Source organism: Pteropus medius, unplaced genomic scaffold (genome assembly GCF_902729225.1).
Source record: "Pteropus medius unplaced genomic scaffold, Ma_sr-lr_union100, whole genome shotgun sequence".
NCBI lineage: Eukaryota > Metazoa > Chordata > Mammalia > Chiroptera > Pteropodidae > Pteropus > Pteropus medius.
This window is the reverse complement of record NW_024347862.1, coordinates 999,085-1,013,007: the sequence shown is the minus strand read 5'-3', so window position 1 is coordinate 1,013,007 and position 13,923 is coordinate 999,085. Positions and strand designations below refer to the sequence as shown.

Genomic DNA, 13,923 nt, shown 5'->3' with positions numbered 1-13,923 from the left:
TGAAGAGTAGTTAATTTTTCATAATAAAAACACCAGGTCCGGATACATTTACAGTCAAGTTCTACCTAAAATTCAATAAAAAGAAAAATAAAACAATTATAGACAAACATTTCAAGATTATTATAGAGGAAAAACACGCCAACTTATTTATGGCAATTGGCATATTCTTTATTCTAAATCTGACAAAGTTGGCATAAGAACGAAAAATTATAGTAACTTTTAATTACAAATCTCGATGTTAAAATCCTGAGGCAAATATTAGTGAACCAAATCAAGAAATATTACAGTACTGGAGTAATTATATTTATTTCAGGAGTGCAATTGTTATTCCAGCATTATTGAAAAAATTTTAAATTGTCAAATGACAGGGTAACATATCAGGTTACCATCATACAGCTAACAATAATATACTCTGGAAAAAAAATGTATAAAAACTATTTAAAGTCATAGAAAGTGACTGGAAAAACGAGGCACAAATTAAGAGGATTCAATTTTTGAAAGAAGTGCACTGGGAGAGATCCAAGTTTATATGATATATCAGTCAGGATTCTCCAATGAATTAGAATTCATAGGAGATATATATCTATATATATAAAAAACACTTTTGAGATTTCATGAAAGCTTAGTATGTTTCTAAGTACTTCTAATTTAGTGCAATTCAAACTTCAAATTCTGTTTTTACTTTAGGGGCATATTTATAGATGAATATTTATATATCCTTGTATAAATATATAATTACAAATGTGTGTGTGGATATATATACGTTAGTACGTATATATATTTTTATTATGGGAAATTAACTACTGTTCAACTTTTAAAAAATTGTTATAGGTTTATAGGACAATTGATATTTTCTATATCTTCCTCAACTGATATTTATATTATATTATATATACACTCACAGGCAGACACAGACACATGAATTTTCATTGACTCGCATCATTTGGGGGACTGGCAAATCTGAAATCTGTAGGGCAGGCTAGAAGACTAGGAACTCTCATGCAGGAACTAGTGCTACTGTCTTGAGACAGAATTTCATCTTCCTTGGGGAAATCTCAGTTTTGTTCTTAAGTATTTTCAACTGATTAAATGAATTCCACCCATATTATAAAGGATAATCTCCTTTACTTAAAGTCAACTTCAAGCAGATTTTAACCACATCTACAAAATATTTATGTCATAAAACTTAGATTATTGTTTGAAAAAATGAGTACTAGAGCCTAGGCAAGTTGCCACATAAAACTAACCATCACATATGGCTTTTTATTTAAGGGTACTAAGCCCACGTAGTATGTGACATCTACAAGTCAAGCAGAAAACCACAGTTTTCTTAACTTGAAAAATCAGGGAACAAAGTTTAAGCCTTCCAGAGTAACTAGAAATTAAAAGGAAAATCCAGAAATGGAGAGAACCAAAGAGGAATGAGCTCCGCAAATCTGTGATTAAACTCTCTCAGATCCTTGGCTGACCCATGAATTACACATGCATGGATGAAGCTTTAATGAATCCAGCAGAAAGCAACAGCTGGAAGGCAAAACTGAGGAGACAATTCAGCTACTGCCCCTTGCAGTAAAAATAGAATTTGAAGTTTGAATCACACAAAATTGAAAGTATTTAGAAAGAAACATTCTGGGCTTCTATTAAAATCCTCAAAAATATCACATTTAGGAGTAAAGGCTACATCCAAAAACTAAGAGTGTCACCATAAGACTGAGAGCAAATACAAAACAGAACTACCCTAACAAAGTATAAACCAAGCTTTCAAAATTGCAAGATAGTTAACCAGTTAACTGACTACTAGACCAACAATAATCACTCTTCAGAGGAATTTTAAAGAATCTAGAGACTCTATAACATGATATTCACATCAACCAAAATATAATGAAAGGTTTATCAGATATGAGAAAATAACAGAAGCTATGACCCAATGTTATGAGAAAAAGTAGTAAATAAAAATAGACACCAAGATGACCCAATTTGAAAGTAAATAATAAGAACTTTAAAACTGCTATTGTTTTAGAATTTAAAGAATAAGATGGACATAATGAATGAACAGACAGGGAAATGTGTCAGCAAAATAGAAACCATGAAAAAGAGCCAAATGGAAATTCTAGAACTGAAAAGTACAATATCTGAAAAAAAAAAACAATAAAAACAAAATACTGAATTGAGTTATCACTATGCTGAAAACTGCAGAAGAAAGTATTGATGAACTTGAGAACAGAAATATATATGTTTAAAAGTGAAGAACTAGGGAAAAATAAATTTAAGAATAAAATGCCTTAGCTGCCTGTGGAAAAACAGTTTTTTGGTTTAATATTTGAGTAATTGGAGACAGAACAAAAGTAGAAGCAATGAAGGAATAAAAACATATTTGAAAAAATAATGGTTAGAAATACTCTATGTATAATTTTTAAAGCATTAATTTACAAATCCAAGATGACCAAAGAAGTCCAAGAAGTATAAACACAAAGAAAACCAAAATGGAGCACATTGTTATATTTGTACATGACTGTATAAATATGGAGAAGTCTACGTATACAGATACATCCCATGTTGTTATTCTCAGGGAGTGTGAGCAGGGTGGAGGAAGACAGAGAATGTAGAGGAGAAAAGAAGACCATTAAAAAATGTATCTAAAATAAAGACATTAATATGATCCCATTTATTTAAAATAATGTATATTATATATAGTAAAAGAAAATGCATGTAAGAATAGTCATCAAAATATTAATGATTAATATTTCAGTATGACTTTTAGTTTTTCTTATATTTTATGAATTCATGAAATTTATTATAATGATTAATCTAATTAGGATTTTTTAAATCTTTTTTTTTGCACATTAAAAATAAGTAAGTCAGAAGCCTACATTTTTACCCACCCCAATAATGATACAGCATAATGTTTTTCTTCATCTATTCATTGTAAAGCAACATACACAGACACTTTGGTCCAGAACTCACTTGTACAATACAAAGAAATCCAAGAGTAGAGATCATATACAGTTTTAGATTTTGATTAGTGTCAGAGGGTTGGTTTAAAAGTTAAGCTTAGTACAGGTTTAAAATAACTTAGTCACCCTACTGCTGAGGCAGATAACAAATCAAATTTAAATGTACCCACTGAAATCTGCAAGATTCAGCTCATAATTTCTTTATATTAATAATCAAGAAGAGAAAAATATTCTATGTGATTCCAGTCAACCACACAAAAATATATATTTATGAGTACTACTTTCCTAGGGACTAGCCATTCAGCATTTAATAAAACGGGCATTTATTAGCTCAGCGAAGGAAGACAGAAAATAAGCCAAACAAATGTCAATTACATAGCACATTAGAAGGTGAGAATGCTAAAGAGAAAATTTAAAGAATGAATGAAAATAGAGCCAGAGATGACATGAATTGCAGTTTTAAATAAGCTTCAATAAAGAGATTTTAATTCAAAGGTTGGAAGGAATTTTGAGAATGAGCCATATGAACATTTATAGAAGAGCGTTATTAGCCAAGGAAAAAGGGAATACAAAAGCTTCAATGCAGAAAAATGCCATTATGTTTCAGAACCACTGAGCAAGCCATCAAAAAGTAGTGCAGGGGATGGTAGTAGGAGATATAGTCTTCTGTGCCATTGTAAGACTTTGTGTTTTACTTTGAGTAATATAAGAAGCTACTGCAGGGTTTTGAGCTGAGAAGTTACATAATTGAACTTTACAGTTTTAACATAGTTTTATGTGAATCAATCTGGTGGCTGCATTGAGAGTAGATAGTAAATAGAAGTGACAGAGAAAGGGAAGACGCAGGAATACTAGTTGGAAGACTATAATAATCTGAAGGGGGGCAATAATGATGGCTTTGACTCAGGTGGTAGTGGTGGAGGTGAGTAAAAATGGTCCAGATTTTAGATGTGACTTTAAGGTAAACTCAATTTTTTCCTAATAAATAGGAAAGAAGTGTAAGGGGAAAAAAATGAAGTAGAGGAGACTCTGAGATATGAAGTACTAACAAATAGAAAGCTAGTATCAAAGCTTTTAACTGAAATAAAAACTACAGAAAGAGTAGATTTAGAGAGAGGAATAACCGGAAGTTTGTTTTGTAACAAACTTGTTATGTTTGAGCTGTCTGATAGATTTGCAAATTAAGATGAGTAGCAGCTAGATAAAAGTGTGAAGTTAAAATGATAAAATCAGTTGGATATCTTACAATGGAATCAATACTATGTACATATTATTTACAGACTGGATGAGATTACTAAGAGATTAATGCAGATAGAGAGAGGCTATCTGCATTATGAAGAAAGGCTTGTAGGAGAGGAAATGAGGAAAATAAATGAAAATAATACCAAAACATTTTGCTGTAAAGGACAAAAACATTTGAAGGAAAGGAAGCTGACAAACTGAGAGTGTAGGACAGTGGTTCTCACTGGGGAGTAATTCCCCCTGGAAACATTTGGCAATATCTAGAAACAGTTTTGGTGGTCATGACAGGTTGGGCATGGCGATAGGCTAGGCTGCATAGGATGCAGTGCCCTCCTCCTACCTATGGAGGCATGGAGACTACAACAGGGGAATTATTGTTCCAAGAGTGCAGAGCACCTTTCCGATTTGTCCACAGAACAGAACTGAAACCACAAGTGAATTTACAAGAGGCAAATTTTAGAATTAGTCAAGGAAAAACTGAATTAACTAATGCTTTCCAAAAAGAAAAAGGGCTGTGTTTTTGGTAGCGAAGACTCCATCAATGGGAGTATTCAAACAAAAATGGATGATATATTTTAAAACATATTTTTGCACTTGATATTGTCTGGGCTAGATGACCTCTTAGAATCACTTCCCAAATTTAGAATCCAGATTTGTTCAGACCTGAGACAAAGACACCATCTAGACTTGGTACTCTTGGTCTACCATGTCTGTTTCATCCTCTCATGGTTCCAGTATCAGCCTGCCATACTGCCTGCTGGGCATCATTGCCCCTGGTCTACCATTATCAAGCTGCAAGTCCCTTACTCCATTATTAAAACCTAAAACATCCCCACATTTCTTTGTAAGAGCCCCATTATGGCCTTTTGAGTATGTTTCCATTTTTCAAAACAATTCATAGAGATAGCTATTATATTTTTAATATACTCAGTATTTCACATCTACTTCTAAATAAATGTGCCTTTTCCAAATTCAATATCACCCCCTTGACGATATAAGAATTATGTTTTAAATAGCTAGCTTTTAAATTATCCAAAATCATAGCAGTTCCTTCATTTCCTAAGTTATGGGGTATGTGCTACTAAAGACACAGAGATATTAAATGTCCTCATCAACTCTATATTAGCTCTCTATCTCTGTGTGCTAGAAGTATTTGTTAAAAGTATTTTCAACCTTATTTGTACATTCTCTAGCTCAGCTCAGAGATCGCAAAAAGTGAGCATATTCCAACACTCTCCTCATCCCAATTACTAGTAAGAAAATTGAATCGGTAATTTTAAAAAATATTCCAAAGAAAAGTTCAAGACCAAATGGCTTCACTGGTGAATTCTCCCAAACACTTAAAGAATTAATACCAATCCTTCTCAAAATCTTCTTAAAGATAGATGGGAAGGAAACACTTCTATACTAATTTTCAAGGCCCACTTTACCCTGGTGCCAAAATCAAACAAGGACGCTACACAAAAAAAAGAATTGCAGGCCAATATCCCTGATGAACACTGATGTAAAAATCCTCAACAAAATATGTGCAAACTAAATTCAATAGTATATTAAAAAGATCATACACCATGATGGGATATGATGCCATGATGATTCGATACACATAAATTAATGTGTGACATATTACATTAATAGAATGAAAGATAAAATCATTATTATCTCAACAAATGCAGAAAAACCATTTGACAAAGTTCAACATTTTCTCATGATCAAAACTCTCAAAAATTGCTGTAAAAAGAATACATCTCAAAATAATAAAGGTCATATGTGACATGACCACAATTTACATTGTACTTAATGATGAAAAACTGAAAGCATTTCCTCTAAGACCAGGAAAACAACAAAGATGTCCATTTTCACCACTTAAAATTAAAAACAAACAAACAAATAAACAAACAAAAACAAAAAACAAAAAAACATAGTACTGGAAGTCCTAGCTAGAGCAATTAGACAAGAAAAAAAAGTCACCTAAATCAGAAAGAAAGAAGTAAAAATTGTTTTTATTTGCACATAGCATGCTATTATGTACAGAAAATCCTAAAGACTCTACCAAAAAACTGTTAGAACTAATAAACAAATTCAGAAAAGTTGCAAAATACAAAATCAATATACAAAATCAGCTGCATTTCTATATACTAACAACTATTTGAAAGAAAAAAAATAAAAATAATCTCATTTACAAAAGCATCAAAAACAATAAAATACTTAAAAATAAATTTAACAAAGGAGGTGAAAGATCTGTACACTGAAAACTATAAGACATTAATGAAAGAAATTGAAGAAGACACAAATAAATAGAAAGATATTCTGTGTTCGTGGATTAGGTGAATTAGCATTGTTTAAATCTCCATACTACCCAAAGTGATTCAGTGAAATTTTTTTCACAGAAATAAAACAAACAATCTTAAAATATTCATAGAACTGCAGAAGACCCCAACAGCCAAATAGTCTCAAGAAAGATCAAAATTAGAAGCATCACACTTCCTGGTTTTAAACTATATTACGAAGCTATAGTAATCAAAACAGTATGGTATTGGCATAAAAATAGATATATAGACCAATGAAACAGATTAGAAAGCCCAGAAATAAACCTATGCATACATGGTCAATTAATTTTTGACAAAGAAGCCAAGAATATACAAAGGGGAAAAGGTGGTTTCTGCAATAAATAACACTGAGAAAACTGGATAACCATATGTAAAAGAATAAAACTGGACTCCTATCTTACACCGCTAACAAAATTCACTCAAAATAAATTAAATATTTGAACATATAACCTGAAACTGTAAAAATCCTAGAAGAAAACACAGAGAAAAAACGCCTTTAAAAAATCTTCTTAACATTGTTCTTAGCAAGGATTTTTTGATTTTCATGCCAAAAGCAAAGAAACAAAAACAAAAATAAACAAGTAGGACAACATCAAACCAAAAAGATTCTCCACAACAAAGGCAACCAATGACAAAATGGAAAGGAAACCTGTGGCACTGGAGAAAATATTTGCAAAACACAAATCTGATGTGGTTAATAGCCAAAATATACAAGGAACTCATACAACTCAATACCAACACAAAACAAAACAAAGAACACTTTTAAATGGGCAAACCACCTGAAGAGACATTTTTTTTAAAGAAGACATACATGACCAACTACAATAGGAAGGGTGCTCACCATCACTAATCGTCAGAGACACACATATCAAAACTGCAACGAGATATCATCTAACACCTGTTAGAGTGGCTATTACAAAAAACAATAGATAACAAATGCTGGTGAGGATGTGGATAATAATGAACCCATTTACACTGCTGATGGGAATGTAAGCTGGTACAGCCACTAGTACGGCACTTCCTTAAGAAATTAAAAAGAGAATTACCACATGATCCAGCAATCCCACTTCTGGATATATATCCAAAGGAAACAAAATCATTATCAAAGATATATCTGTGCCCTCATGTTCGTTGTAGCATTATTCACAATAGTCAAGGTATGGAAACTACTTAAGTGTCTATTGACAGATGAATAAATAAAGAAAATGTGATACACACACACACTCACCCTGAAATATTATTCGGCCTTAAAAAAAGGAAATCTTACCATTTGTGACAACATGTACGAACCTGGAGGGCATATGCTTAGTGAAATAAAGCAGAAAAAGACAAATATTGCATAGTATCACTTACATGTGGGATATTTTAAAAAACGTTGAACTAACAGAGAGAGTTGTATGATGGTTGTCAGGAGCTGGTGGGTGGAGGAAAAAGGGATAGGATAGTAAAGGGGTACAAACTTTCAGTTATAAGACAACTAAGTTCTGAGGAGCTATTGTATAAAAAGTTTACTACAGTTGCTAATACTGTATTATATAATTGAAATTTGCTAATAAAGTAGAACTTATGTGTTTTCACTCCCTGCCCCCACAAAAAAGTAAATATCTGAAGTGGTAGATGTGTTAATTAACTCCATGGTGAGAATCTTTCCACAATGTATGTGTATATCAAATCATCACCTTCTACTCTTTAAATATCTTATAATTTTTTGCCAATTATACCTCGATACAGCTGAAAAAAGTAGTGGCAATACATTATAGATTTTATAAATAGAGGTAAAATGTATGAAAAAAATAACACAAATGACTAGGTGGGACGTGAAAATATTTAAGGATCTTAATCTATAGAGGGTTATAATATTATTTTAAGGTAGGCTGAAAAGGTAAATATGTATATTATAAACCATATAGCAATCACAAAACACACACACACACAAAACATGCAGTTTTATTTTACTTAAGTTAAAAAAATGGAGGTAAAATAAAATTTAAAAAAAACTTAATCCAAAAGTAAGTGGGAAAAGGGAAAGGAGGATAGGAAATGAATGAATAACATGAGATAAATAGAAAACAAGCGAAAAGTTGGAGGATTTAAACTTGACCATATCAATATTTATATTAAATATAAAGGGTGCAACCATGGGTCACAAACTATGGCCCATCAACTAAATATAGCCCATTGTGATTTTTTTTTTTTGGTAAATAAGTTTTTACTGGAACACAGCCATACCCATTCATTTATGTGTTGTCTATGCAGCTTTCATGCTATAACAGTGGAGTTGAGCAGTTTCAACAGAGATTATATGATCCAATAGCCTAAAATATTTACCATATGGCTCTTTACAGAAATGGTTTGTTGTCTTTAGTCTATATACTTCAATTTAAAGTCAGAGATTCTCACACTGAATTTTAAAAAAAAATAGCTAAATGTAATGTTCAGGAAACTCATCTTAAATATAAAGACATGGATAAGTTAAAAGTGGAAGACAAAAAGAGTTATATCATACAAATATTAATTAAAAGCAAACTGGAATGGCTAAGATAATATCAGATGAGGTAGTCTTTATAATGAGCTTTATTACCATAGATAAAAAGGAATATTTCCTAAGGATTTAATTCATAAAAAAATAACAATGTTAAATGTATATGCATCTAATAACATTCAAAATATATAAAGCAAAAACAGAACTGAAATGAGAAATGAACAAATCCACAGTTATAATAGGAGATTTCAACACTTTTTAAACAGTAATTGATAGACAAGATAAAAAGATAATTAGTAAGCATAAAGACTTGAATAGCACTTTCAACCAACTGGACATAATTTATAGTAGTGAATATTCCACCCTAAAACAAGAGAATACATGTTCAAGTGTTGACAGAACATTAACCAATATTCGTTCTAATCAGCATAATTATTAGCAAATTCCTATAGTTACAAAGGGTCCTTGAGGTTTACAAGCCCCAAGACTGTGATTTCCTAGTCTTTCCCTAGAATTCTATATTGTTTCTGTTGTACAACACTGGAAGGAACCAGAAGCCTTGTTGGTGGGCTGTTGTATCTACTCTCATCTCTCTAAAAGTAATTCTTTCCAGTTGGGACAATCCCCATTGAATTCCATGAGGGTTCACAGCATAAGCATGTAAAACATCAATACTAATTACACATTTATCAATGGGAACAATAAAAGTGGTGCAGGACAGGGTCCAAATAGCCCCACCCAGTCAGTTATGGCATCTTCTGTAGTAACCAGCAAACAAGACAACCTCTCTCTCCCTCCCCCTCTCTCTTCTCTCTTCTCTCTTCCCCTTCCCTACTAGAGAGTGAAAAGTAGTCCATGCTATGGTTGTTGACCTATTTGGTTGCCTATGTGTCTAGCTACAGAAAGTGCTCAGTTTAAGGAACAAATAAGCTTGGGACACTCAGCAGGAATGTTCAGGGATGCTCAGGGCCCATGGTAGACTGCCTGTTTCAGACACATAGTAATAAGTGGGTGTTGATATAAGAACAGAGGAACAAATAGGTCAGTGAGAAAAAAAATGAACTCAGAGAAAGAACATTTATAGGTGAGAATTTAATATATGATAAATATAGCATCACAAATCAAAGGTGAAAGGGTAGGTTGTTTTATACATGATGTTAGAAAGAAAATAAAATTGGGTCTCTAAATAATAACCCATATAAAAGTATAATCTAAATAGATTAATAAAAGATAAAATAGAAAAAAATGTTAGAATTTATATGTGTGATTTAGAGGTAGAGAGAATTATTTTTAAAGTACTTAAAAAGCACAAATCCTCAGGCAAAAGTTTGACTATAATTACATCAAAATTAATTATTTTTGTTTAATAGAGAAGAGTATGGATAGAGTTAACAGAGTAATGGCAAACTATAAGAAAACATCTAAAACTGACAATGTAGAAATATACAAGGAATTTATTTAAGTCCTCAAGAGACAGATAACCCAAGAGGAAAAAAAAATTGCAAAAATGATAGACAATTAAAATAGAGCAAATCCCAAGCACTACTAAGAAAATCAAGAGATGTTCAAACTCAGTAGTAATCACAGAAGCAAATAAAAATACAAATAAAATATCATCTTACCCATGTAGAATATAGGGATATAGGAACTCCTGTTGGGAGAAGAATGATGAAACATTCTCAAGAGCTATCTGTCAGCATTTAATCAAATTAAGTTTACACACACTTTATGACCCAGCAATTACACTATGAGATATGTAGCCCAAAGAAATTCTCCCATAAATCTACAAGTGAAAAACATAAAAATGCCCATCGTCACTTTGGTTATTGTGATAGGGATTCAGAGCAATACGAGTATCCATCGCTGACTGGGAAAGTGGATAGATCAGTTTTGTTGGATACACATGAAGTTTTATGAAACATTTAAAAAGAATGGACTAGATGTTTCACAGAGCACCATGGTCGGCACTTCGGTGCTGAGTAAAAGAAGCAAAATGGCATCTATATATAATTTCCATGATTTCCATAAATCAAAAAGGCACATAGAACAAACATATTTTGTAAGACTTCATATAGTCAAATAATATATATGAAATATCTTAGAATGTTTGCCAGTGGTGAATGAGGAGAATGAAATTTGAGAATGGGGACAAATGAGAAGAAAAAGAGAGAGAAAGAGGTTGGGGGAGAGAGAAAGAGGAATAGAGGGAGAGAGTTTTCTCTTTGGGAGCAGTTTGAGAAAAATGACCTCAAATGGGGGTAATAACAAAAGAAAAAGCACATAGGCAGAAAAGCATAAGTCTGTAAAAACAAAGGTAAATAACCCAATTTGAATGGAACAACATAGTATTTCAAAAGGAATAGGAGAAGATAAGTCTTAAAAGACCATGGACTGCTTTTATTTGTTCTATCTAAAAAATAAGCTATAAGGTTTACTAATGTTTAATATATAGATTGACCATGAAATTCTAGCTCACAACTGAAGACATTTGGGATCAATATGGAAGAAAAACTTTTAAAAGCCAAATTTTCTGTCATTTCTCCTTAAATCTAACCTAAATCTCTTCTGTCTCAGTGCAGCTAACATATACTTGCACTTCCTATGGCTCTGTGATGTCATTTCCTTTTGTAGCTATTAGTTCCCTGCAGTGTTTGTGCTTTACTCAACCCAGGCTGTCTGATAACAGATGTGATTTCCAGCTGTGTCTATATACCAACCACAGTGGGTTCATTAATAACAATTATTAAGTACTTTATGTTACAAATTGAGCCTGTAGCCATAGAGAAAACATCCAGTCATTTGTTTTATGGTCTCTTGTCAGAACTAACTATAAATTCCCATTATCTCAACATTATCAGCATTGCAAAATGGATCTAAGCATGAGTCATAAATAAAACTACCAAACAGCTCAATCATTCTGGAGAGAACAGAGTATAAATTAACACTTGACGATGTTATGTTATATAAGAACTTAAATAATAGCTTAGGCCTTCCTGTCAGCTAATTATGCAAATTATTATTTTTAAGACTTTCATTTGTAGTTGCATGGCTTGTGCATTCATTTAGACATGCAATTAGAGTTCAATAAATATGCTGTCCATGCATTGCCCTCCACAACCCAAGAGTTGCTACTAATGAAGTATGAAGAACAGTGAAAATGAAGAGAGAAAAGTTTCAACTGAGATAATGTCTCTTAGGACTATAGGGAGTAGGAAAAAAATCACACTTTCTCTGAATACTGCATTTCATAGGAAAAATTAAATTGAGGAAGATTAATAGAAAAGGAGCCACGAACTGTATGCATTATTAGTTCCTGGTGGAAGCCCATATGGATTTTCAGTCAATTGTAAAAATATTTATTTAGTTCTCTCTGTGTTGGGTCCAAGCTGTCTTAAATGATGAAGACAGAATAGAGAGAACACATACATTTAATGTGTGAGAGAAAAATAGCCAATAAACACATGAAAATTGATAAAACTCACTAGTAACCAAAGAAATGCAAATTAAAACTATGAGATTGTTCATGTTTTAAAAGTTAATCCCAAGTTTTGGGGAGAAGGTGATGTAATAGGAAATCCAATCATTTGCTAAACCTAGAAAACTATTTTGTAATGTCTACCAAAAGTTCTAAAAGTGTCCATTACTTTTTTTAATTGAGGTGTACATTACATCAATTTCAAGTATACAACAAAATGACTTCATATTTGTATTTACTGTAAAACAAACACCACAAGTCTAGTTAACAACCAAAATATAGAACACTTCACAAATTTGCATGTCATCCTTGTGCAGGGGCCATGCTAATCTCCATATCTTTCCAATTTTATTATATGTGCTGCTGAAGTGAGCGCAAGTGTTCATTACTTTTGATCAGTAATTCTAATTTTGGAAAATTTATTAGTTACAGATTTAGTATATGAATTTAATGACGTTGAATGTATAATGGCAAAAATAGCAAATAACACGATATATTAGGAGAATGAGAGAATAACTAAAATAGAATCTAAAATGAAATGCTTAAGTAACTCATGGCACATGCTGATGAACTACAGTGCTGCCATAAAAAATTTTGTGAAGATTGTTTAATATAAAAATGTTCACACAGTACTTTAAAAGATTATAAAATGTTATACATAGTGTCATTTCAAATATTAATTATATTATGAAGTTTTTACACACATATATACATGCATCCATATACAAGACTAAAAGAAATATCCTAAAATATTTAAAGATTTTAGTAATGAACTATGGATAATTTTTATCATCTTAATAATGTTCTATATTTTCTAAAATTTCTTTTAGTGAGAGAGATAGCTTATAACAAATCTGGCTAATAAAGATTTCAATTCACAGTTTTTTCCATGCCTTTCATAACTTGTATATGATGAACCTGTCTAACTTTGTCTTTTACAAAGTCCAACATAAAACTGGTCAAATCCATTTTTCACTGCCTCCAAATCATGCTCTGTTTTCCAGAATCAGCTTTAGCTCAAATTACATTTCATGTCCATGCTCAAGTAGTTATATTAGCTGAAGAACATTAAAGTTGGAATCTTAATTAATTTAATCTCTGCCTAAAATCACATAGAAACAGGCATACCCCAACATTCAAGTTATTACCCCCCTAAAAATAATTATTCTCCTTATATCTCTTAAAGCACGTGAAAAGGAGGTCCAATTTAGCACCCACAGCCACCCTGCTGTAAGTTCATTGTGCTTCATCCATACTTCTCTCGCAGCCCAACAGTGTTAGCTTTCTTCCACTGCGCCAATCCAACTCTTCTCACCTTCTAACCTCCCCCTTTTTAAGAGTAATTTGTCCTCTTTAGCTATGTTAACTCCCTTTTCCACATCACATTTTTATTTCTGACTGGTCTCCTATGAAAGAGTTTCCACATGTGTAAAACAATAAAAT

At 32.1% G+C, this 13,923-nt stretch overlaps 1 non-coding gene across 1 annotated transcript; it reads right to left on the bottom strand.

Annotated features, from left to right (window-relative positions):
• Positions 1 to 12,752: 12,752 nt before the first annotated feature.
• LOC120615699 (U6 spliceosomal RNA) lies at positions 12,753 to 12,856 on the bottom strand. The gene has a single exon (XR_005656344.1). It is a non-coding gene; the product is annotated as a U6 spliceosomal RNA (small nuclear RNA).
• Between the last annotated feature and the right edge of the window lie 1,067 nt (positions 12,857 to 13,923).